The 25337-nt window shown below is 36.4% G+C and overlaps 1 long non-coding RNA gene across 3 annotated transcripts in view; it reads right to left on the bottom strand.

Moving 5' to 3' along the window:
• The window catches only part of LOC102976142 (uncharacterized), a 38246-nt gene extending 13398 nt beyond the window's left edge, over positions 1-24848 (bottom strand). For 2 of the 3 annotated variants that reach the window (XR_008617714.1, XR_008617713.1), the window contains exons 1-5: positions 22973-23011; positions 21496-21523; positions 12820-12874; positions 11240-11320; positions 5330-5398 (exon numbers count right to left, since the gene is read on the bottom strand). This is a non-coding gene — a long non-coding RNA (uncharacterized lncRNA). Of the gene's footprint in view, positions 1-5329; positions 5399-11239; positions 11321-12819; positions 12875-21495; positions 21524-22972; positions 23012-23466; positions 23578-24634 lie in introns of those variants that run through there. The other variant, XR_003679182.1, reaches the window with a different exon arrangement.
• Between the last annotated feature and the right edge of the window lie 489 nt (positions 24849-25337).

The following is a 25337-nucleotide window of genomic DNA, read 5'->3' as shown; positions in this document are numbered from 1 at the left end:
TTTATTCAACACATAAACTTATCAACTTAAACAGGAGGCACATAAAATATGTGATATTCTTACATATGGACTAAAGTCTGGACTTGGAGTTGGGTATCAGAAGAATTCAGTTACCTTCTGACTTGTGAACCTGTCCATTAAAACTAAGCCTCAAGTCCCTCCTATTATATTATAAGATTCAAAGATTGAGACTAATTAGTTCATAACCACATTTAAAACCTTGAAAAATGCTGCTTATGCATTATATCATTAATTGTTGTATTATAGCACCTAGCATGATGCCATGCCCATACAGGTACTTCATAAATGTTAGTAGAAGTATTGATGATTTTATATGATTAAAAACCTTAGCACAAAAATGGACTTTTATTGCCTGGAATTTAGGGGAAATATTAGATTTTGCAAATAAAGGCATATCTTCTTACTCTCCTTAAGTGTTTTAAATTTCATAGAAAATGGTTTGTTTCCTTTTTAAACTTTATAAAGCTATGCAGAATCTAAAGACAGGCTAAAATTACAGTCATATTCAATTCCAAGTGCAATAAGAAACAATACTCATAGCATCACAATTGCTAAAACTTACTGAGAACATAAAATGCCATAGTATGTAATCCATCTATACATGGATTTTCTTAAAGGCCATGACGATTCATGAGGTAGGTACAACTATCATTTACACATATCCAAGGAGGAAATGGAAGCTTAAAGAGACATGTCCAGGGTCACATATCTAGTTAAATAGCAGGGCTGGAATTCAAACTCACAGCTGTCTGAATCTGGAGCTCCACGGGCCCTGAATTTAGGGGAGTTAGCACTGAACACACCAGCCCAGGAAATTTGCAATATTTTCTCTAAGGTCACATAAATTTGCAATATTTTCTCTAAGGTCACATAACTGCCTGTAGCTTCCGTAGGCTATTTGGAAACAAATGTGAATACACATGGTTTCTTATGTCTATTCTTTTGTTAATTAGAGATTTTGGTAGTTCTTATCTGCTTACACAGAAGGCAGAGAGATTCAGTTACAAGGAGGGTTTGAAATAATTCCAGTGAGAAGGTTTTTCCTTCTCACTGACCATGCAGAATCCAAATACTTAATGTGCATAATGGAGCCATTACTTCACTCTACTTTACAATTTCTCCTAAAATGCACACAGATAAACTATTAGCTCATTCAAAACAGCTTGGGATAGAAATAGCAACGGATGTTTAAATCTCACAACCAAGCCAGAAAACTATCTGTATAAGAGGCTATACTGCCTTATTACTTGTCTTATTTTGATTGTATCAGCCAGTTGAAACAATAGGTCAAGGAAGACCTGTGAATTAATGTGTATTTGTACACATGCTTTCTAGCTGTAAGTGGTAATGTGATTATTAGAAATGATAGTGCCATTAAGTAAGTGATAAATGAACCTAAAATGTTTTGAATTCTCGCTAAGTACTGAGCACCAGTTACATGTTCCACGTAGATTATCTCACAGTAACCCTTTGGGAAGGAACAGGTATTGACCCCATTTTCCAGGTGAGATAATATAACTTGCCCAGGTGTGCAAAGCTAGTAACTGGTACTGTTACTTCAGAGCTCATTCTGAACTTCTAAATGATCTTGGCATGAAATTCTGTTATTATTGGAAGTCAAATGGAATGATTACATTACAAGCGGTATGATTTAATTGTTTTAAAACCAGGAAGTCCTGGGTTCCACTTCTCCTGCCACCATTCATCAATTAGTGTCCTTGGGCCAGTTAACTACCTCATTTGTTAACTGAGGATAATAGCATACCTACCTCAGATGTTGGTGTGAGGTCTAGATAAACTAATACGTATAACTCACTTTAGCACAGTGACTGGAAAATAGTCATGACATTATTATTTAATTTATCTGACTTCTGGTTCCATGAGTTGATTCAGGCTCTGAAAATATGCAACAAATGCATTAGGCAGTTTTGACTGCTTCCTTTAACTCTTGATTTGGCAGCTTTATATTATTCAACGATTTAGCGCATGCAATTTGGCATTTGCAGAGTTCCTTACCCACAAGGATAACTGATCTCACCAATCATCAGTCAACTTGTAAGCTGGCACAGAATTAGAAAAACCACAGGTTTCACAGGAGGAAACAGTCAGGCAAGTGAAAAGTCTTTCCGTAGGACACACTGAATCCAAGACTGGCTGAGGATTAGCACTGAGGCATATTACCTAACCAGAGGAACCACTTATCTTCTCTGAAAGTTCCTGACAAGCTGAAGACTCAAGGAAGCAAAGACTCAGTGACTCCAGGAAGAAAGAAAAAACATCTGAGAAAGGAAATATGGCTAGTCTTAGACCCTGACACAGACCCTTGTTCAATGCTGAGTATTTTCTAGCCATATTAAAGTTCTCTACACCAGATTTGCTCAGTTGTCTTGGCAAACTCTGCCTTGGATAAGACATCAAGTAAACTGTGCTCAGTGGAGAGAAGAAAAGCAGCAAGATCACTGTAACTGGCTATGTTTCATTAACCCAAAGGCTCTACAAAAAAACCAAAAACAGAACCAAAAAACAAAAAGAAAAATTTTTCTTGGCTTGTGTGATGATCTAACAAATTTTAGAAGGGAGTATTTTTTCATTGACTTATTCTTTACCAAGTGTATTATAGTATGTAAGCTGATAGATACAGTTGCATAAAAATAAATCCATGTATGCATTTCTGTGGTACAGAGGCCTCACTGTACAAAACGCTTTGTACAATACATTTTACAAAACAAAATGCTTTGTTTCGTTACTAAAAGTACATCACATTGGCTCTGGCTTCCATCCCACCCCCTCTTTTCTACCCTCTCCCTACACACTAAAAACACTTGTTCATATCACTTCATTGGGAATTAAAACAGAATGATTTCAGTTTCATCAGTTAACTGAGATAAAGTGAAAAACATTTTAATATAAGCTGAAGATATATATATATATATATATACACACACCTATATATTTTTTCATATATTTTGGAGGAAACTAGAAAGTAGGAGGTCATCAGATATATAGACTTGGTAGTTTGATTTCACCCAAAAAGGAGAAAAAAGAGACTAAAAGCCATTTGCAGTAATCAAGACATTCACTGAGGATAGGACCTGGGGATAGGTAGTATACTACATGTTTCAATGGGATTTCAAATCACATTTTCTAGTTCAACTCTAAGATTTCTCGACCTTCAAGGTAGAGTGTTCTTTCCAAAGGGCATGGGGTAAATGATGTTCTAGTAAAACTATAAATGGAAGTGCTTTGGATTGAATGTTTGTGTCCTTCCAAAATTCATATGTTGATGCCCTAACCCCTAAGATGATAATATTTGGAGGTAAGGGTTTGGGGATATATTTAGGGTTAGATTAAGTATTGTGGGTGAGGTCCTCATTATGGGATTAGTGCTATTATAAAAAGAGTGAGTCAGGAAATCTCTCTCTCTCTCTCTTTCTCCCTCTCTCTCTCTCAAGTACGTGTGAGGACATAATGAGAAGATGGCCATCTGCAAACATAGAGCATCACCAGACACCAAATATACCACCTTCTTGATCTCAGACTTAGCCTTCAGAACTGTGAGAAATAAACCTTTGTTGTTTAAGCCAGCCAGTCTTTGGTATTTTGTTATAGCAGCTTGAGCAGACTAAGACAGGTTGTATGGCCTGTCTTAAGCAACGTAATAACCAAGGTAAAGTTCCTCTTCGCTGGGTGCCCATCTACCTTTGTCAGGACAGCTGCTCCCTTCTGATATTCTCTCTGCCTCCCTACTCTCCCTAATTCTTGTCAAAGGGTTGACTGAGAGATAAAATGTTAGGCAGTACAAACTTAAGGTTTTTGTCTTTCAAACGACACTTCTTCACATTTACAAAATAAAAAGATTTTCGGCGGGGGGATCCATTAGGATGTTAAACTATATAGCTCAGGGGGCAGTAATTTTAGGTTTTGAAATAAAATCACGTTTAAATCATTTTGATATGTCATAGTTTTATGAGCATGGGCAAATGACTTTAACCTCTTTTGAGCTTAATCTCCTCATCCGAAAAAAAAAGAAATAGCAATAGTTGTAATTTCAAGTTGAGAATTAAGTGAGAATATCTGGGAGCACTGAGCATAATGTCTAGCTCATAAGAAGAAGTTAATAGTCAGCAAGGTTGTTATTTTGCAGAAAAGGTATCTAAGTAGTATCCCTTTAAATAATAATGCCTATGACCAGAAACACAACTTGCTGGTAGGACAGCTTTCCATTACTAGTCACAGATTTTCAGAATTTGATGGAAACTTAGAGATCATCCACTTCAAGCTACCTGGGAAAAAAGACTCAGAAGGATGTAGTAATTTGCCTTGGTCACATAGGAGGTGAGGACTGAGTCAGGTCTCAATAGGGGCTTTTTACTGCAGTTCTAGTTCTGTCCACTTAGAGTTGTTTTCGTCTCAGTGAGAATTCTTGAGTCTTCAGGGAGCTGAAGATAAGAATTTTCATTTTGATGTAAATATGCATGATCATTAAACATACATATTTTGCATAAGATTTAAGATTGATTTAAATTTTTCATTTCCTTTAATCATTTATTTATATAGTGTTCATTAAGCAACATTTTGATTAATATCAAAACATTATCATTCATGGTAAACAAAATAAGTTTATGAAATGATTCTCGGCCTTCGCTAAGCCTGAAATCTGTTGAAGAGCTAAGATGAGGTTAAATTCTATAGACACATGCACACATGCATACACACACTATAACACACAAATATCCCAATGCCTAAAAAGCATGCCAAGTTGTAAGTTGCTACTTAAGTTCAGGAAAGAGAAAGATTAATATAAGTTTTTCTGGTTGTTATTGTTTTTAAACATTCTGAAGTACATTCTTAAGTCCAAACAGAAAATCACTTTTGAGTGAATCAAACCTCTAGACAAGGGGCTGGCAAACTTTTTCTATAAAGGAACAGATATAAATATTTTAGGCTTTGTGAACCGAGGTCTTCTATTATAATCCTTTTACTTTTAGAATATATATTCATTATCATCCAAACTGTTCCCTTCAATCCAGGAGTAAAATGGACTTCTCAACTAACAACATAATAAAGTTTCTTGAAGTGAATGTTGCAAAGTCAAGCTGGAAAAGGAATGTCACCTGAGTATAATATTTGGGGACAGAGTAGATCTGTAAGAAAGTATTACTGTTTCTGAACTTCATGTGGAAGCTTGTGTATGAAGGGGATCAGAATATGCTATCCTAAAATATGCAATTTTGTCATAAGGATTATTTTGAGCTAAAGGCAATTGAGAACAGACATAGGAAGAGCTCTCTGTCCTCCCCCTACTTACCTAGAAGCAGAGAATAAATTCCCCTTGTGAAGGTGTGAAGGTGTCGTCCCTCCGCCCCCCTAAAAAAAACTGTACAAAAAGAGGAAAACAACACATCATCAGAGATGGAGATGGAACCAAGATGAGTTTGAATAAATAAACTTTACTGAATAACTCTTATCTACCATTAGCTTCCCCCCCTAGATTTACTTTCCTACAATTTACCAATCCTAGAAGCCCCAAACCTTTTTTCCTTTGTCTGGTCACTTTTCCACAATTTACTGCCCTTTGTTAAATAAAATGGTATGTAAGCCTCCAAATCTAACTGCGTTTTGGGGCTTTCATTTTTTTTCCTGTGCAATTCCTTTACACATAACATTAAAAATAAAATGGGTGTTTCTTTTCTCCTGTTAAACTATCATTTGTCAGTTTAATTTGGTTCAGAACTTAACAGAGTAGAGGAAAAGTTTTTCCTCCAATATATATACTTGTAAGTAATACACAAATATAGCAGAATCAAAGACAATACCTATGAAAAACCTCTTTCACCACTGGAATGTGAGGACTGAGGGCAAGGAGCAATCGCTACATGACAAAGGACAAATCTCTAGGAGACAACCATGAAACACCTTGATTTTGCCACATATTGAAACTTCTAGTGTCTTGGTTGTCTGCATGTTCCTTCCATAGCTTTATTTTCCATCTACTGTTTTTTTTTTGTTAATCTGAGGAACTAAAAACCTTTTGTGTCTCCCAACACAAATTTTACACAAATTCTTTCCAACCAAAATCTCATCAAGATAAATGATTCCCAAACATACATACATCATACTTTTCATTTTTAAAACATGTGGTAATGTAATGAACAAGACTTAGATCTTTTTCCAAGTAAAGCTGATTGTGAATCTTTGATCCATCACTAACCTGTTGAATGTCCTTTAACAAGTTTTTCAATTTCTTTTTGATTTAAAAAGAAAAAAAAACACTAATATAAGGTCTTAAATCCTAGGGTTATTGTAATTAAATAAAATTAATGTGTACAATATATGATAAAATCAAATTTGTAAGGCAATTAATAAGGAAGAATATAACTTTTCATTTCTAGAATTCATTATGATTTTAAATAAATTATAACATCTTAAACACATTCAAAAATTAAATATTAAAAATTGGAGTCACGATACAGGACTACAGCAGTCATTTGCTCAAGAGTATCCTAGGTGTTAATTTATTTTTCCATTGAAGCTGCCACACAGGAAATGCTGACAAAACCAAGAGCCTCTCCTTCCACCAGTCTATTACTTCCTAAAGAGAAAATTGACAATCTCAGGTGGCCTGCATGTTATTTATGTTAAAGGGTAAAGTCATAAAGTAAAATTTATTCTCACTAATTCTACTATTTAGTTAATTACACAATGCAATGATATAATTATGAGAAAGAGAACAAAGCTGGAGGCACCATGCGCCCTGATTTCAAACTATATTACTAAGCTAGAGTAATCAAAACAGTAAGTATTTGGCATAAAAATAGACAAAGAGATCAAGGAAACAGAATAGAGATCTCAGAAATAAACCCATGCATATATGGTCAACTAATTTATGACAAAGTTGCCAAGAATATACAATGGGGAAAGGATAGTCCAAAGTTGCAGGCAAAAGAATGATACCGGACCACTATCTTACACCATACACAAAAATCAACTCAAAATGAACTGAGGACTTGAATGTAAGACCTGAAACCATAAAACTCCTAGAACAAAACATAGAGGGTAAACTCCTTGGCAATGATTTTTTGTTTTTTGGGTTTTTTTGTTTGTTTGTTTGTTTGTTTTAAATTTGACTCCAAAAGCAAAGGCAACAAAAGCAAAATAAACAAGTGGGACTACATTGATATAAAAAGCTTTTGCACAGCAAAGGAAACTATTAACAAAAGGAAAAGGCAACTTACACAAATAGAGAACACATTTACAAATTATATATCTGATAAGGGGTTAATATCCAAAATATTTATGTGGAACCCATACAACTCAATAGCAAAAAAACAATCTGATCTAAAAATGGGCAGAAGAACTCATACAAATGGCCCACAGGCACTAGAAAAAGTGCTCAACATCACTTATCATCAGGGAAGTGCTAATCAAAACTACGAGATATCACCTCATACCTGTTAAATGGCTGTCATCAAAAAGATAAGAAATAACAAGTGTTGGCAAGGATGTAGAAAAAACAGAACCCTTGTGCACTGTTGGTGGGAATGTAAATTGCTGCAGTCAGTATGGAAATTCCTCAAAATATTAAAAATAGAACTACCATATGATTCAGCAATTCTACTTCTGGCTATATATGTCCCAAGGAAACCAAATCACTATCTTGAACAGATATCTGCACTCTCATGTTTATCACAGCATTATGTACAATAGCCAAGGTATGGAAATATACAATGTTAAGTGTCCACTGACTGATGAATGAAGAAAATGTGGTGTGTGTGTATATATATATATATATATATACACATACAATGGAATATTATTCAGCCATACAAAGATGGAAATCTTGCCATTTGTGTCAACATGAATGGACCTCAAGTGCATTATGCTGAGTGAAATAAGTCAGACAGATAAAGACAATTACTATAGGACACATATGCAGAATCTTAAAAATCCAAACTCATAGAAACAGAGAAGAGATTGTTGGTTGCCAGGTGGGGGCTGTGTGTGTGGGGCAGGGGATGAGCATAAAGTGGTCAAAAGGTACAAACTTCCACTTATAAGATGAATAAGTTCTGGGGATGTAATAATGTACAGCATGGTCACTCTAGTTAACAATACTGTATTGTATATTCGAAAGTTGCTAAGAAAGTAGATCTTAAAAGTTCTCATCACACACAAAAATTTGTAACTGTGTCCAGTGATGGATATTATCCAAACTTATTGTGACAATCATTTCCCAATATATGCATATATCAAATCATTATGTTGTGCACCTTAAAATAACACAATATTATATATCAATTATATCTTAATAAAACACAATATAATTAGTAAAGAAGGGAGAAGAGTCATTCAGGTGATCATTCTTAACATACTATTATTCTAATTTGTTATATTGGTGCTAGTTTAAAAGGTGGAGGGAGGGAACGAAGCAAATATAAGAAAATCCATGGTAAATTTGAGTATGAAATTCTGATTTCCATTTTCATCTCACAATTGGGGCTGACCTTATGTAATCTGTGTTGCTAAATGGTTACTTTACAAACTGAGAAAATATTGACCACCCCCTAACATCTCTAGAAGTTTTATGGACTAAAAGAAGTTGATGGTAAAGATCAGAGATATTACATAGATTCCAAGTACGAAGATTATAAAAGATAGGACTTTCTTCTCCTCTTCCTTTCAATCAGCCATTTAGGATTAAAAAAATTTTCTTACCTTGCTAACTACCAAGTTCATTCCAAGCTTTTTAGCAGTTCTTATTATTTATTATTTCTTTGCTTGGTGTTTTTTATTTCAATATCACAATTTAACAAAGTTTTACTTCCTCTAGGCACCATTAAAATTTTGCCCATTTTCTCAGATATTTTTCTTTGCAAATCCTTGTATTCACTTAGGTGGAGTGATGTTTTTATGAGCTCTGTTAAATCTAAAAAAAAAATATCCTTGCCCCAAATATCTAGTAGCGTTAGCAAGGGTTGGTAAACACTAAAGGAGACAATTGACTGTAAAGTTTATTCTGTTACAACAAATGTAGGTAAACAAGATCGAGAGAAGTATGCACTGAAGGTAGGCCTGGCTGTGGTGGGTTTGGGGGGGTGACCAAGAACTAAACTTTTTTCAGACTAAAAATCTCTATATAGATACGGACCAAAGGATTTTTTTTCACATTTTTAAAAAACTTATTTTATTGAAGTATAGTTGATTTACAATGTTGTATTAATTTCTACTGTACAGCAAGGTGATTCAGTAATACATATATATACATTCCTTTTCATTTTCTTTTCCATTATGGTTTATCACAGGATATTGAATATAGTTCCCTATATGTGCATGTATTTTTAAAAATTTTGATTGGAGTATAGTTGATTTACAATATTGTGTTACTTTCGGATGTATAGCAAAGTGAATCAGCTATATATACATATATTCATTCTTTTTATTTTCCTATATAGGCCATTACAGAGTATTGAGCAGAGTTCCCTGTGCTATACAGTAGGTCCTTATTAGTTATCTATTTTATATATTGTAGTGTGTATATGTCAAAGGATTTTTTTAAGGTAGAATTATCTGTAATTTTAGCTTCAAATGGATGTATTTTTCTCTGTATGTTTCCTGATTCCCTGAAAATAACTTGAAGTTAACTTAAGATAGTATGAAAGGTACAATAGCTAGGGAAGTTCTTATCTTTAATGACAAGATTATCCAGTCCTAAAATATGAGAGCTCTTTTTACCCTGGGCCTTTGCTTACGTGGTCAGCTCCATCCAGAACACTTTGTCTCACCTCTCCCTCAACATTGCTTATACAGAGCAAGTAAAAGGCTATTCAGGCAAAATTCTGGAAGGCTTTTCAGGCTTCTTCTTCTACCCCCATCCCTTACCTCTGTTCCTATCCTTCCTTTTTGACTACCTTCTCTATTTCAGCAGGTACCCATGTAAATGACTGCTTTATGAGAGCTCGTAGAATCAGACATTCTTTATTCAACAAATAGCTGTTAAGTGCCCGCTGGGTGTAAGTATACAGTGGAACTTGGATATTCTGACAATATTAACTATGTGTTTCCATAGGAATGAAAGGCTACTGGCCACTCTCAGTGGGACCAGCACTTGGGGTTGTCATCCATGGTTGTGACTGAGATTGTGTGGGACCATCAGATATTTTTGCCCCATCACCTCATACTTACAAGATGGTGTGTTGAAGTTAGAGGAGTGTCTGTGAAACGGTTTTTATCCCTTGTGCAAAACTCAGTGACCCATGCAAATATCTAACCAGAAACCTTCGGTGCATTACCAGGGGGATCTAATCAATTGATTTAACTAGCACAGACAGTTTTACATATTAATCTATCACTCTAAAGCCCTCAGCTTCATTTAGACCATCTACCTCCTATTCTCTTATTCCTCTGCCTATTTGCCTCTTCAAATATGTTTACATAAAAATAGGGTTTATACCCCTTGGGATCTTGGCTTTGGTCCTGACAGAATTTCTCCCTTGTGAACCAGTAATTCTCTCCTAGTGAGTTGATATAATTTCAAGGACATTGCCTACGATAGAAATTCTGCAACTATGGAAATGATGATTTAAGTCAATGCTCTGGAGAATTCAAGATTTTGGATTAATAAATAGGAAAGTCATTTCATCATTACCTAAAATTCAGTGCATAAAGTTGCAGCAGCAAGAGTTTAACAATATAATACTAACAGATCAAGGAATTTATGAGTGCAAAAACTGCTTTATAATCAGCCAGATTAAAAAAAAAGAAACCGTGGATGAGAGAATCCTCCAAAATGAGTGAAAAACTGCTTAAGTATGATTTTTAAATTTCATAGACTTTTTTTGCACTTCAGAGGCTGAGCTTAGAAAAATAACTGCGGCATGTGTTACATTCTGTTATCATAGTTTTACTTAGTTTTTTTCATGAGGAAAAAATGTGGACTGCTAAAAGTCGACTCCTGTGACTAACATGCATGTTTCTGCTAAATTACCACACTTAAGCACATTTTATTAGGGGCAGTTATTCCACAACTGTTGTAACATGAAAGGTAAAAATTTACCAGAAAGAAAACAGGAAAAGGAATGATGTTTTATTTTACTTATCCCACTGGAACAGGGAGCAATTTAAATGTACAAATGTAAAGCACTGCTTCACAGCTAGCGATTGGCAATTGCTCCTGTCTTTAAGTAATGGACTATTTAAAGTGCAACAGTCATGTACTCACTGGTCTAATTTGTGCTGCAAGATATTATAAATACATTAGCCTCCTAGAGTAGAAAATTCACGATCAGTATGCCTTGAGGTTCTAGTGGAGAAAGAAAGAGAGAGAGAGGTTAGAGTGACAACTGCCCAAGGTGGGAGTGCACACTCATCTCCCACAGTTGCTCTAATGGATTCAGATTCAAGGCAGTAATGATGTGAAAGAGGGTGGGAAACATGTTTGCTAATAGTCTAGTAGAAATATACAGGGACCATACATCTACAATCTCAATCACAAGCATAGGCACAGGAATAGACAAGAACCTGAAAAATCAGTCTGAAAAACACTAAAGTTCACTTTGATATAGGGACACCTTTGGTGGGGTGAGGGGAAGACACCTCTTAGACATCCCCAAGAGAGAAAAAGCAAGTGGATGCTTACAAGTTAGCAGCTTTTCGTGCTGCTGAAAATGTACATACACCAAACCTGTCTTGAATTTTTTGTTTTTATTTTAAGTTGAATTAAATAATTAAAGAATTCAGCTAATTAAGGAAAGCAGAAAGAATTGCTTTGTTGTTAGTGGTTCTTTTCGTTGCAAGACATAGACAGCTTCAGTTACCTCAGAAAACAGAGTTTTACGGGAAAAAACAGAAGAAATAGAGGAAACAAATCTGTCAGAAGTTGGGGAGACATGGACACTGTTCACGCTACCCTAGCTACTCTACTATCATCAACTCGGGAGTTAAGCATTTTCTAGTTTCAGATTTCTATTGTCTCTGCTTTCCTCCTGTTCTGCTTATTTTTCAACTTTTTGCTTCTCCACTGCTCCGCTCCTGCTTTATCATTAGTGCTGTTGCCTCTTAGCCTCTGATGGTTCCCTCTCCAACACCGTACTCTCTTCAATCCTTCTTTGTGTGTGCCATGGTCAGACTCTCCCTTAGAAGATCTGATTGGGTGAGTCAGTCACATCCTAGCATAGAACATTTCCATTCTGCAGAGTTTTCCTGCAAAGACATTTATTGGATACTTTGGTTCAGGCAATGATCCCTGATCCCATCATTTTGATTGCGATGGCAGTGTGACGTGGTATACAGCACCATTACTTCAATGTAAGGACACTTTGTATCATGATTCACTTTACTTAGAGAGCTTTCCTAGATACCCGTAGCTCATTCCCTCACCTCCTTCAGGTCTATGCTCAAATATCCTCTTCTCAGAGAGATCTTCCCTGCCCACCCTGTTTAAAATTTAACTGGTTACCTTTCTAACACTTTCCCATGCATAGGTAAACCTTATCCTTCTTCCACTTCTTTATTTTCCTTCTAAATACATATCGACATGAGACAAACTATATAGTCTTCTCATTTACTTTGTATATTGTCTGTCTCTCTCTAATAGAATGTGAGTTCCACAAGGACAGGAATCTTTACTTTTACTTTTCATTACTGGATACCAAGCGCCTAGGACAGTACCTGCCACATGGTAGCCACCCAATAAATACTTATAGGCTGAACATGTCTAGATTGAAGAGGTGCTACAGCAAAAGTTAAAGATGGAACTGACAGAAAAATAGTGAATACAAGCCCTAGTTTGTTGTAACAAACCTAGTGATTGCCTAGTCCAAATAGAAGCAGGAGGTAGAGATCCCCAAGAAGATCTCTGGAAAACAAAACAACACAAAAGTTGATTGGATATCACATTTTGGGGAGAAGAATAAAGATAGTACACATAAAAGAAGAATTATAAACTTTGGAAAAAATTACAAAAGAAAGGGACATAATCAAATCAGTAGGCGCAGCAAAGAAAAAAATTATATAGCTTGTGGTGGAAAAACTTGAAGAGGCTCCACAATTATTCTTGCCTCCTGGTACTCATGGTCTTGTGTAAACCTATCCCCTTGAATAAAGAACTGTGACTTACTGCTAACTAATAAACAAATGGCAAAAGTAACAGGATATCTGTTCCATAATTACATTATAGAACACTGCAATGTATGTCTTGCTAACGTACTCTCTCCCATCCTGGCTTTGATGATGTATACTGCCATGATGTGAGTTGCTCTATGGAGAGGCCCCTACGGTGAGCAACTAACGGTAGTCATTGGCCAAACCCTAGCAAGAAACTGAGACTCTCAGTGCTAAAACATGCAAGGAACAGAATTCTACCAACAACCATGTGAGTTTGAAGCAGATTCTTCCACAGTCTTGGCCAATAACTTGATGGCAGCCATGTAAGATGATGAAGCAGAGAACCTAGTTAATCTGTGCACAAACGCCTGACCCACAGAAACTGTGAGATAACAATGTGTATTATTTTAAGCCACTAAGTTTGTGATAATTTGTTATGAAGCAACAGATGACTAATACATAGCTATAACAACTTCAGCATTTTTCATTGATTTCTGTATTTGAATCAGCCTATAGACAAAGCATAAAAGAGAACGGATGTGATTTACAATAGTATTTATTTAAAAAATTTTTTACTTTAATTAATTTTTATTGGAGTATAGTTGCTTTACAATGTTGTGTTAGTTTCTACTGTACAGCAAAGTGAATCAGCTATACATATACATATATCGCCCTTCATTTTTGGATTTCTGTCCCATTTAGGTTATTATAGAGCATTGAGTAGAGTTCCCTGAGATATACTGTAGGTTCCCATTAGTTATCTATTTTATACATAGTATCAATAGTGTATATATGTCAATCCCAATCTCCCAATTAAGCCCACCTCCTCCCCTTTCCCCCTTGGTATCCATATGTTAGTTCTCTACTTCTGTGTCTCTATTTCTGTTTTGAAAATAAGATCACATAAACCATTTTTCTAGATTCCACATATATGCATTAATATACAATATATGTTTTTCTCTTTATGACTTACTTCACCCTGTATGACAGTCTCTAGGTCCATCCATGTCTCTACAAATGACCCAATTTCGTTCCTTTTTACGACTGAGTAACATTCCATTGTATATATGTACCATATCTTCTGTAACCATTCCTCTGTTGATGGACATTTAGGTTGCTTCCATGTCCTGGCCATCGTAATTAGTGCTAAAGTGAACAATGGGGTGCATGTGTCTTTTTGAATTATAGTTTTCTCAGGGTATATGCCCAGTAGTGGGATTGCTCGGTCATATGGTAGTTTTATTTATAGTTTTTTAAGGAACCTCCACATTGTTCTCCATAGTGGCTGTACCAATTTACATTCCCACCAACAGTGTAGGAGCGTTCCCTTTTCTCCACACCCTCTCCAGCATTTGCTCTTTGTAGATTTTTTGATGATGGCCATTCTGACTGGTGTGAGGTGATACCTCATTGTAGTTATGATTTGCATTTCTCTAATGATTAGTGATGTTGAGCATCTTTCCATGTGTTTGCTGGCAATCTGTATATCTTGTTTGGAGAAATGTCTATCTAGGTCTTCTGCCCATTTTTGGATTGGGTTTTTTTTTTGTTATTGAGCTCCCTGAGCTGCTTATATATTATGGAGATTAATTCTTTGTCAGTTGCTTCATTTGCAAATATTTCCTTCCATTCTGAGGGTTGTCTTTTCATCTTGCTTATGGTTTCCTTTGCTATGCAAAACCTTTACGTTTCATTAGGTCCAAATTGTTTATTTTTGTTTTTATGTCCATTTCTCTAGAAGGTGGGTCAAAAAGGATCTTGCTGTGATTTATGTCATAGCGTGTTCTGCCTATGTTTTCCTCTAAGAGTTTGATAGTGTCTGGCCTTACATTTAGGTCTTTAATTCATTTTGAGTGTATTTTTGTGTATGGTGTTAGGAAGTGCTCTAATTTCATTCTTTTACATGTAGTTGTCCAGTTTTCCCAGCACCACTTATTGAAGAGGTGGTACTTTCTCCATTGTACACTCTTGCCTCCTTTATAAAAGATAAGTTGACCATATGTGTGTGGGTTTATCACTGGGCTTTCTATCCTGTTCCATTGATCTATATTTCTGTTTTTGTGCCAGTACCATACTGTCTTGATTACTGTAGCTTTGTAGTATAGTCTGAAGTCAGGGAGCCTGATTCCTCCAGCTCCATTTTTCGTTCTCAAGATTGCTTTGGCTATTCGGGGTCTTTTGTGTTTCCATACAAATTGTGAAATTTTTTGTTCTAGTTCTGTAAAAAATGCCAGTGGTAGTTTGATAGGGATTGCATTGAATCTGTAGATTGCTTTGGGTAGTAGTCATTTTCACAACGTTGATTCTTTCAATCCAAGAACATGGTCTATCTCTCCATCTATTTGTATAATCTTTAATTTCTTTCATCAGAGTCTTATAATTTTCTGCATACAGGTCTTTTGTCTCCTTAGGTAGGTTTATTCCTAGGTATTTTATTCTTTTTGCTGCAATGGTCAATGGGAGTGTTTCCTTAATTTCTCTTTCACATTCTTCATCATTAGTGTATAGGAATGCAAGAGATTTGTCTGCATTAATTTTGTATCCTGCTACTCTACCAAATTCATTGATTACCTCTAGTAGTTTTCTGGTAGCATCTTTAGGATTTCCTATGTATAGCATCACGTCATCTGCAAACAGTGACAGTTCAACTTCTTTTCTTATTTGGATTCCTTTTATTTCTTTTGCTTCAATGATTGCAGTGTCTAAAACTTCCAAAACTATGTTGAATAATAGTGGTAAGAGTGGGCAACCTTGTCTTGTTCCTGATCTTAGAAGAAATGGTTTCAGGTTTTCACCATTGAGAATGATGTTGGCTGTGGGTCTGTCATATATGGCCTTTATTATGTTGAGGTAAGTTCCAGCTATGCCTACTCTCTGGAGAGTTTTTATCATAAATGGCTGTTGAATTTTGTCAAAAGCTTTTTCTGCATCTATTGAGATTATCATATGGTTTTTATCCTTCAATTTGTTAATACGGTGTATCACATTGATTGATTTGCATATATTGAAGAATCCTTGCATTCCTGGGATAAACCTCACTTGATCACAGTGTATGATCCTTTTAATGTGCTGTTGGATTCTGTTTGCTAGTGTTCGGTTGAGGATTTTTGCATCTATGTTCATTAGTGATACTGCCTGTGGTTTTCTTTTTTTGTGACATTTTTGTCTGTTTTTGCTATCAGGGTGATGGTGGCCTCGTAGAATGAGTTTGGGAGGGTTCCTCCCTTTGCTATATTTTGGAAGAGTTTGAGAAGGATAGGTGTTAGCTCTTCTCTAAATGTTTGATAGAATTCGTCTGTGAGCCATCTGGTCCTGGCTTTTGTTTGTTGGAAGATTTTTAATCACAGTTTCAATTTCACCGCTTGTGATTGGTCTGTTTATATTTTCTATTTCTTCCTGGTTCAGTCTTGGCAGTTTCTACTTTGCTAAGAATTTGTCCATTTCTTACAGGTCGTCCATTTAATTGGCATATAGTTGCTTGTAGTAATCACTCATGATCCTTTGTATTTCTGCAGTGTCAGTTGTTACTTCTCCTTTTTCATTTCTAATTCTGTTGATTTGAGTCTTCTCCCTTTTTTTCTTGATGAGTCTGGCTAATGGTTTATCAATTTTGTTTATCTTCTCAAAGAACCAGGTTTTAGTTTTATTGATCTTTGCTATCATTTCCTTCATTTCTTTTTCATTTATTTCTGATCTGATCTTTATGATTTCTTTCCTTCTGCTAACTTTGGGTTTTTTTGTTCTTCTTTCTCTAATTGCTTTAGGTAAAAGGTTAGGTTGTTTATTTGAGATTTTTCTTGTTTCTTGAGGTGCGATTGTATTGCTATAAACTTCCCTTTTAGAACTGCTTTTGCTGCATCCCATAGGTTTTGGGTTGTTGTGTTTTCATTGTCATTTGTTTCTAGGTATTTTTAAATTTCATCTTTGATTTCTTCAGTGATCTCTTGGTTATTTAGTAGTGTATTGTTTAGCCTCCATGTGTTTGTATTTTTTTACAGTTTTTTTCCTGTAATTGATATCTAGTCTCATAGCGTTCTGGTTGCAAAAGATACTTGAGGGCTTCCCTGGTGGCACAGTGGTTGAGAGTCCACCTGCTGATACAGGGGACGCAGGTTCATGCCCTGGTCCGGGAAGATCCCACATGCCGCGGAGCGGCTAGGCCCGTGAGCCATGGCCGCTAAGCCTACACGTCTGGAGCCTGTGCTCCGCAATGGGAGAGGCCACAACAGTGAGAGGCCTGCATACCGCCAAAAAATATATATATAAATACTTGATACGATTTCAATTGTCTTAACTTTTCCAAGGTTTGATTTGTGACCCAAGATATGATCTATCCTGGAAAACGTTCCAGGAGCACTTGAGAAGAAAGTGTATTCTGTTGTTTTTGGATGGAATGTCCTACAAATATCAATTAAGTCCATCTTGTTTAATGTGTCATTTAAAGCTTGTGTTTCCTTATTTATTTTCATTTTGGATGATCTGTCCATTGATGAAAGTGGGGTGTTAAGGTCTCCTAGTGTTATTGTGTTACTGTTGATTTCCCCTTTTATGGTTGTTAGCATTTGCCTTACGTACCGAGGTGCTCCTATGTTCGGGGCATAAAAGTTACAATTTTTATATCTTCTTCTTGGATTGGTCCCTTGATCATTTTGTAGTGCCCTTCTTTGTCTCTTGTAATAGTCTTTATTTAAAGTCTATTTTGTCTGATATGAGAATTGCTACTCCAGCTTTCTTTGGATTTCCATTTGCATGGAATATCTCTTTCCATCCCCTCACTTTCAGTCTGTATGTGTCCCTAGGTCTGATGTGGGTCTCTTGTAGACAGCATATATACAGGTCTTGTTTTTGTATCCATTCAGCCAGTCTATGTCTTTTGGTTGGAGCATTTAATCCATTTACATTTAAGGTAATTATTGATATATATATATATTCCTCTTACCATTTCCTTAATTGTTTTGGGTTTGTTATTGTATGTCTTTTCCTACTCTTGTGTTTCCTGCCCAGAGAAGTTCCGTTAGTAATTGCTGGTTTGGTGGTGCTGAATTCTCTTTTGTTTAGCTGTAAAAGTTGTAATTTCTCCATCGAATCTGAATGAGATCCTTGCTGGGTAAAGAAATCTTGGTTGTAGGTTTTTCCCCTTTCATCACTTTAAATATGTCCTGCCACTCCCTTTGGGCTTGCAGAGTTTTTGCTGAAAGATCAGCTGTTAACCTTATGGGGATTCCCTTGTATGTTACTTCTTGCTTTTCCCTTGCTGCTTTTAATAATTTTTCTTTGTATTTAACTTTTGATAATTTGATCAATATGTGTTTGAGAGTGTTTTTCTTTGTGTTTATCCTGTATGGGACTCTCTATGCTTCCTGGACTCGACTGACTATTTCCTTTCCCACATTAGGGAAGTTTTCAACTATAATCTCTTCAAATATTTTCTCAGACCCTTTCTTTTTCTCTTCTTCTTCTGGGACCCCTAGCATTCGAATGTTGGTGCCTTTAATGTTGTCCCAGAGGTCTCTGAGAGTGTCCTCAATTCTTTTCATTCTCTTTTCTTTTTTCTGCTTCTGGCAGTTATTTCCACCATTTTATCTTCCAGCTCACTTATCTGTTCTTCTGCCTCAGTTATTCTACTATTGATTCCTTTTAGAGTATTTTTAATTTCCTTAATTATGTTGTTCATCACTGTTTGTTTGCTCTTTAGTTCTTCTAGATCCTTGTTAAATGTTTCTTGTATTTTCTCCATTCTGTTTCCTAGAATTTGGATCAACTTTAGTATTATTACTCTGAATTCTTTTTCAGGTAGGTTGCCTATTTCATCTTCATTTATTTGTTCTTGTAGGTTTTTACCTTGCTCCTTTGTCTGTAACATATTTTTTTGTCCTTTTTTTTTTTTTTTTTTTTTTTGATGGGTGGTGCTATGTTCCTGTCTTACTGGTTTTTTGGCCTGAGACGTTCAACACTGGAGTTTGCAAGCAGTTGGATAGAGCCAGGTCTTGGTGCTGAAATGAGGACCTCCAGGAAGCCTCCCTCTGATTAATATTCCCTGGGGTCTGAGGTTCTCTGTTGGTCCAGTAGTTTGGACTCGGAGCTCACACCACAGGAGCTTGGGCCCAACTTCTGGCCTGGGAACAGAGATACTGCAAGCTTTGTGGTGGGGTAAAAAAATAAAAATAAAAAAGAATAAAGAAAGAAAGAAAGCAAGAAAGCAAAAAGGAGCAGTACAATATCAAAGAATAAAAAACAAAATAAAATTAGAAAGATAAAGATATATTAGGAAAAGTAAAACTATAATTGAAACAACTCCAACAAGGTAAAATAAAAGCACAACAGAAAAAAGAAAAAAAAAGTGGGGGGGAACAAGCCAAAAGGAGAGAACAATAATGAAGTATAAAGAATAAAATAAAATTAGAAAAATAAAAGATTTATTAGGAAAATTAAAAATATAAAAGAATCAACAACAGTGTATCAACAAGGTAAAACAGAACCCCAATCTAAAAGAGGAAAAAAGAAAAAAAAAAAGAAAGCCTTGGCTATGGGGGCAGAGTTTAGGCAAGGGTGGAACTTAAGCAGGGGTGGGGTTTAGGGTGCGGCAGGACCTATGTGGGTGGGGGGTGATGTTTGAGCGTGGGGCCTAGGCGCAGGACCCACATAGCCAGACAAGGCTCTTGGGGCGGGGCCTAGGTGGGGCAAGGTTCAAGCGTGGGGTGGGGTCTCTGCTTAGGACCTGTGGGTAGAGGAGAGGCAGCAGGTCGAAAGGAATGCCTCTGGAGTGTGGAGTCCTGGAGTTTGGAGGTAGGGCCCTGCATGAGGGTGTGTGGGTGGAGTTTAGGCCCAGCCCGTTGGAAGGGGTCTCCAAGTGTAGAGGTAGGACCCTGGGTGGGGGTGTAGGGGCCGGGCTTGGTCTCTGAGCTTTAGGAGGGAGACTCCAAGGGCAGAGGATTAGGCCTGGGAGCCCAAGAGACACCTGGTGTCTAAGTGGACAGGGAAAGTGCTGGCCGTGTTCCCTTCCTTTCCTCCGTTTCCCCCCCCCCCATCTCCCCCAGGGTCTTCCCCGTCACTGCTGGACCCCTAACTGTGGGTGGATCCCACTGGGTGTAGGAACTCCTCCCCTCCCTCAGCCACCCCTCAGGAGTGCTGGTCCCAGAGGTCTGGCCTTTACTGTTGCTCCCCCTTATCTCTCTCCCACTCCCTCAGGGCCCATGCTGCTGGAGGGGCCTTGGTGGGCAGAGGATGAGGCCCGGGATCTCAGCAGGTTCCTGGGGGCCCAAGTGGGCAGGGGAAACCTGGCCATGCTCCCTTTTGATCCTCTGCATTCCCAATGGTTCCCCAATTTCCCCTTTGGGCGTGGGATCCCTTCCCCTCCCCCAGCCACCCCTCAGGGGCGCCAATCCTGTCCCCCCCTCCACTTCTCCTCTTCCTTCACTCCTCCCACACCCCACATCCTACCCAGTCGCTGGGGTTTCCTCCCGTCCCCTTAGGTGTCCGTGGTCCCCCACCGGTGCCTGGTAGGTGCCCTAGCTGTGAGGAGACGCGAATTCTGCATCCTCCTAGTATGCCATCTTGATTCCGCCCCCCAGTAGTTGCCTCTTGCCATGAGGATGAAGCAATGGAATGCTGATTTTTATTTTCCTTCCAAACTATTTCATTTAAAAACTTGCATGTGTTTTACTTTGAAAAAATACATAATAAAAGGTAAATACATAAAATGAGTGAAATTCTTTAAATCATAAAAAATAAAGAGTATTTTATTATTAACTTCTAAATATCAACTCTTGCTCACTAAAAACTTTATAAGTTTACAGTTCTTTCTATAATTTTGTTTTGTCATCCAATTTTGCTGGTGATATAAATAACACATGTCCATCTTAAAGTGAATAAGTATGAAAGGATTATAACTAATAGAGAATCTGAAATTCTACAACCCTGGGTTAACTACCACTGGTATTTTGGTGAATTTTTTTTTTACTTCTCTTTCTGCACTATTAAAACACACATAGTTACTTTCCTCCACCACCCATAACCTTAACATTTCATAAATGGAATTATATGATAAAATTGCTTTTAATATTAGATAAGATAGTCTTCCATACTCCACATTTTTCATCTCTGATTGTATTTTTATTTTACTTTGTTGAGAAAAGTAGGTATAGACCTACTGTGTGTGTGTTTTTCTATTAGATGTTTCATGTCTTCTTGAGTTTGTAACAGAGATAATATATGAAGATAGTTTTCTCTTATAGATGTGAAAATTTTATCAAAGAAGTGAATTAAGCTAAATATATAACATATATATCTACATATAATTTCATGTAAAAAGAATTTGTAATTAAGAAAAATTATTCAACATATGTATGTGAATTAACATACAGGCCTACTCACGTATACACCATCTGGCAATCTCAACCATCTGAAAGATAGCAAACAATGAGGAATAAATTATGATTCCTTATCTATCCCAATAAATCTCATAAAATCCATGCACTCTTCCAGAGGCCATTAAGTTGTACTTTATCTACATTAATTTTAGTCACAATTCTAATAAACTTGGTTACCTGATTTTAAGCAGGTTAAAAGTCTTAGGGGTGGTCATGACAGAACACTATAACCAGCAGCTAAGATATGTCAATCAGTATAGAAACTTGGCTCTAATTAGTAATAGGGCTTAAATATTTTACCTTTGAAAATATGAGAGCTCATTAAAAAGAAATAATGTTCAAATGGTGATCCCGAGTCACCAGTGAAAGGTTAAATGATTTTGTTTTCTTTGTTTAAAAACATTTGATGAACTGTCTAAAAAGTTTTCAGAAAGATTTTAACTCACAGGACTAGCACTTTAACCAAAGTTCTTGTTGCTTTTATGTATAACTATCTAATCAGTGGAAATAAAGTCACCACTACCACCACCAATTGGTTTCATCAGCATCCCCATTCTACAATTTACTAAACTTCTATTTGCAAGCCACATGGAAGCTGCTTCACATGTTGACTTAATTAATCTAACAACCCTAGGAGGATACTCATTTTATGTAAGTAAAAGAATAGAACTAAAAAAGAAAGAAAGGAGTGATATGCCCAAGTTCTCACCATCTTAGAATCTATGGTAAGTTTTGAAGGTATGCTTACCTTCTAAGCCTATCCTTGCTCCTCTTCTCATTCCCTGAGTAAGTTTCTCTCACAACTATAAACTCAGTGAACATCTTTATCCAGATAACTTACACATTTATATTTCTATAAAAAACTGCTCCTCTAAACTCTAGATTCATATATCTAATGCCTATTGAGACCTCCTGAGTCTCTTTAAGACATCTCAAACTCAGTATGTCCCCAACTGAACTTATCATCTTCATCCCTGGTCCTCTTCTAGTGTTCCTAACCTCAGTGACTGGCTTCATCATCCACGCTGTTACAGAAGCCTGGAGACCAGGAGTCAGTCTGACAGTCCTGACAGGTCCCTCTCCTTTAGATTTCTCATTAAACCTACTGCCAAGTTACATGAAATATCACCTCCTTAACATATTCTCTCCATCTCCACCACCACCAGTCATTTAATCTACCATAATAAATTCCTTGCTCAATTACAATCACCTTTAAACTAGTATACCTTTTAGTACTCTAGATACTCTTTAATTAACTCTTGAAGATTTTACCAGAGTGATTTTTTTTTTTTTTAAAGCACATTTAATCATGTCACATCTCTGAAGAAGCAGAGCTTTCCATTGCTCTTAGGATAAAGACAAAACTTGTCCTCACAGCTTACCAGGCCCTGCACGGTGCTGATCTGTCTACTTCTCTAGTCTTATCTCACATCACACTCTTCCTCTATCTTTGTTCTCCAGGCATGTGGGACTTTCTGTACCTTTTCTTTATCTTGCTCTCTGTCACCACAGGATATTCTTTTCCTTCAGTGTGGCAAGAATCTATCTTCTTTATCTAGTGGACTCTTTTCCTTTTTCAGTTTCTTCATCAGAATAACCTTTTCTTCAGGGAAGTGTTCCTTGATCTTTCTAAAAAGGTCAAATTCCTCTTTTATAGAAATGCGTAATACCATATACCCCTCCTTTGTTTCACTTGTCCTATTTAAATTTTTACATTTATTTGTGTTATTATTTTACATGTTTGTCATCCCCTCTACACTGTAAAATCTATAATAGAGGAACACTCTCTGTTTTTACTCGCCATTTGCTATAGTCTGAATGTGTGTATATGTTGAAAATTTATATGTTGAAATTCTGTTGCCCAATGTGATAGTGTTAGGAACTGAAGCCTTTGGGAGGTGATTAGGTCATGAGGGTAGAATCTTCATGAATGAAATGAATGCCCTTTTACAAAGGCTCCAGAGAGCTAGCTCACCCTTTCACAGAGAGGGAACGGAGAGAAGTCAGCAGTCTACAACTCAGAGAGGGTCTTCACCAGACACTGAATCCTCCAGCACCATAATCTTAGACTTTCCAGCTTTCAAGACTGTGAGAAATAAATTTCTGTTGTTTATAAGCCACCAAGTCTATGGCGTTTTGTCATAAGCAGCTTAAATAGACTACTAAGACACCATCACCTCCCCAGTCTTTTGAGAGTAAGTAGCACAAAGTATGTGCTAAATAACAATTTAAATGTTGAAAGAATCAACCTCTGACAATGCTATGCTGCTTAAACAGTTTGTTCCTTGAGTATTTCAAAATGACAGATTAATGTGTACACCTGACTATAGATTCAGGTGATATGGATGAATTATTCACAAGGATTGTCCATGTCAAAGAGATACTTGAACAAAAATGGCCATAGAGAAGGCAGGAAAATGAGAATCTCATCTCTTAGGATTATACATGTCCTACTTTCTTTTCTCTTTTACCAAATTCTTAGTCTATTCTTAAGATCAGTTTCCAAGTCAGCTACTCAAAAGAACATGTGCCTTTCTTGGCTGCTTCCTCAAAACATCATGTTTCAGTTGGGAATCAGAGGGAAATTAAAGTCATCTGAATCTTCACCTCCGGTTTTGATTTGATGGCTCCAAACTGTTCTATAAATAGTTGTGTAAAATCATAACAAGCAAACAATAAATAAATAAAAATAAAAAATAAATCTTTGGAAACATAGTGCTTGCTTATCCAAACTAAGTTGGTTAAAGAAAAAAATTTACAAGAATTTGACTCAGCTCTACAAAGTTCTTGTAAGAGCATGTGTGGCTTATTTTTGTCCAAGGACATGAAAATATCTACTTTGATTTAAAATAAAGTTTATGACCAGTCTGGCTTTTTTTTACATTTGCTATCAAATGCTACAAATGTTATCAATTCATGAGCGCTGACTTGAGTGAATGGTAAAGGAGGCCATGTCAAGTGGATTGGCCTTAATATAATAATCTAATGCAAAGATGTTCATATTAGCTTAGAATATCCAGCCAGTGATTTAAGAAAATGTATAAATTGTAGTTGAAGTGGAAAAAATTAATAGCACTTTAATTTGCCTTAATTTACTAAAACAAAATTGCTTTAATTTACTAAAAACAAAAACAAAAACAAACCTTCTCCTTTTGAGAAGACATTGTATTGTAGTTCACACTCCTCTGGACACTGGCGAGGCAGATCCCCCGGATTGGTGAGAACAACTTAATCTCTAACTTGTGAACTGAAAAAGTCAGAGATGACTCTGTTAGAATGAGGATTAGATAACAGCTTCTTTCATGAATGATTATGAGTCAGAATTAAAAGCAACACTTAATAGAAGTCAACCAAGCGACATTTTCCAAATAAATATATAAAAAGTATTGTTATCATTGTATCAATTAATTCCTGTTACACAAAGAAAAATGCTACTTTTTGTTAAAACATAATAAAGAGGTAAATTCGAGAAATCATCTCTCAATCTGGATTCATTTTTCTTGAAGCAAAACCAGTGGTTCTCCTGGAGATTAAGAAAAAAAAATGTATTAGTAGGCATAAAGGAAGGAAGAAAAGAAGGAAAGAGATATGAGGTGTTATGCGATTTTATTCCTCGCTCATCCACTCCTTTTCTCAGTGACCTTATTTCCTAATTTTGACATTGATATCCTGTATTTCATAACATCTGTGAGGTGAAAAAGGAAACATAAATATTTCTACAGTATTAAAGATGTTCTGAAGATAAAAAAGACCATCATTACATTCTCCTGCTTATTATATTTCAAAAGCAATCATTGTTATATGAAGTCTTCTGTTACCCTTTGCTTTAAGTCCTCAGGTTGAATA

Source organism: Physeter macrocephalus, chromosome 1 (genome assembly GCF_002837175.3).
Source record: "Physeter macrocephalus isolate SW-GA chromosome 1, ASM283717v5, whole genome shotgun sequence".
Taxonomy (NCBI): Eukaryota; Metazoa; Chordata; class Mammalia; order Artiodactyla; family Physeteridae; genus Physeter; species Physeter macrocephalus.
Note: the sequence above shows the minus strand (reverse complement) of the source record. Positions and strands in the feature narration are given on the sequence as shown.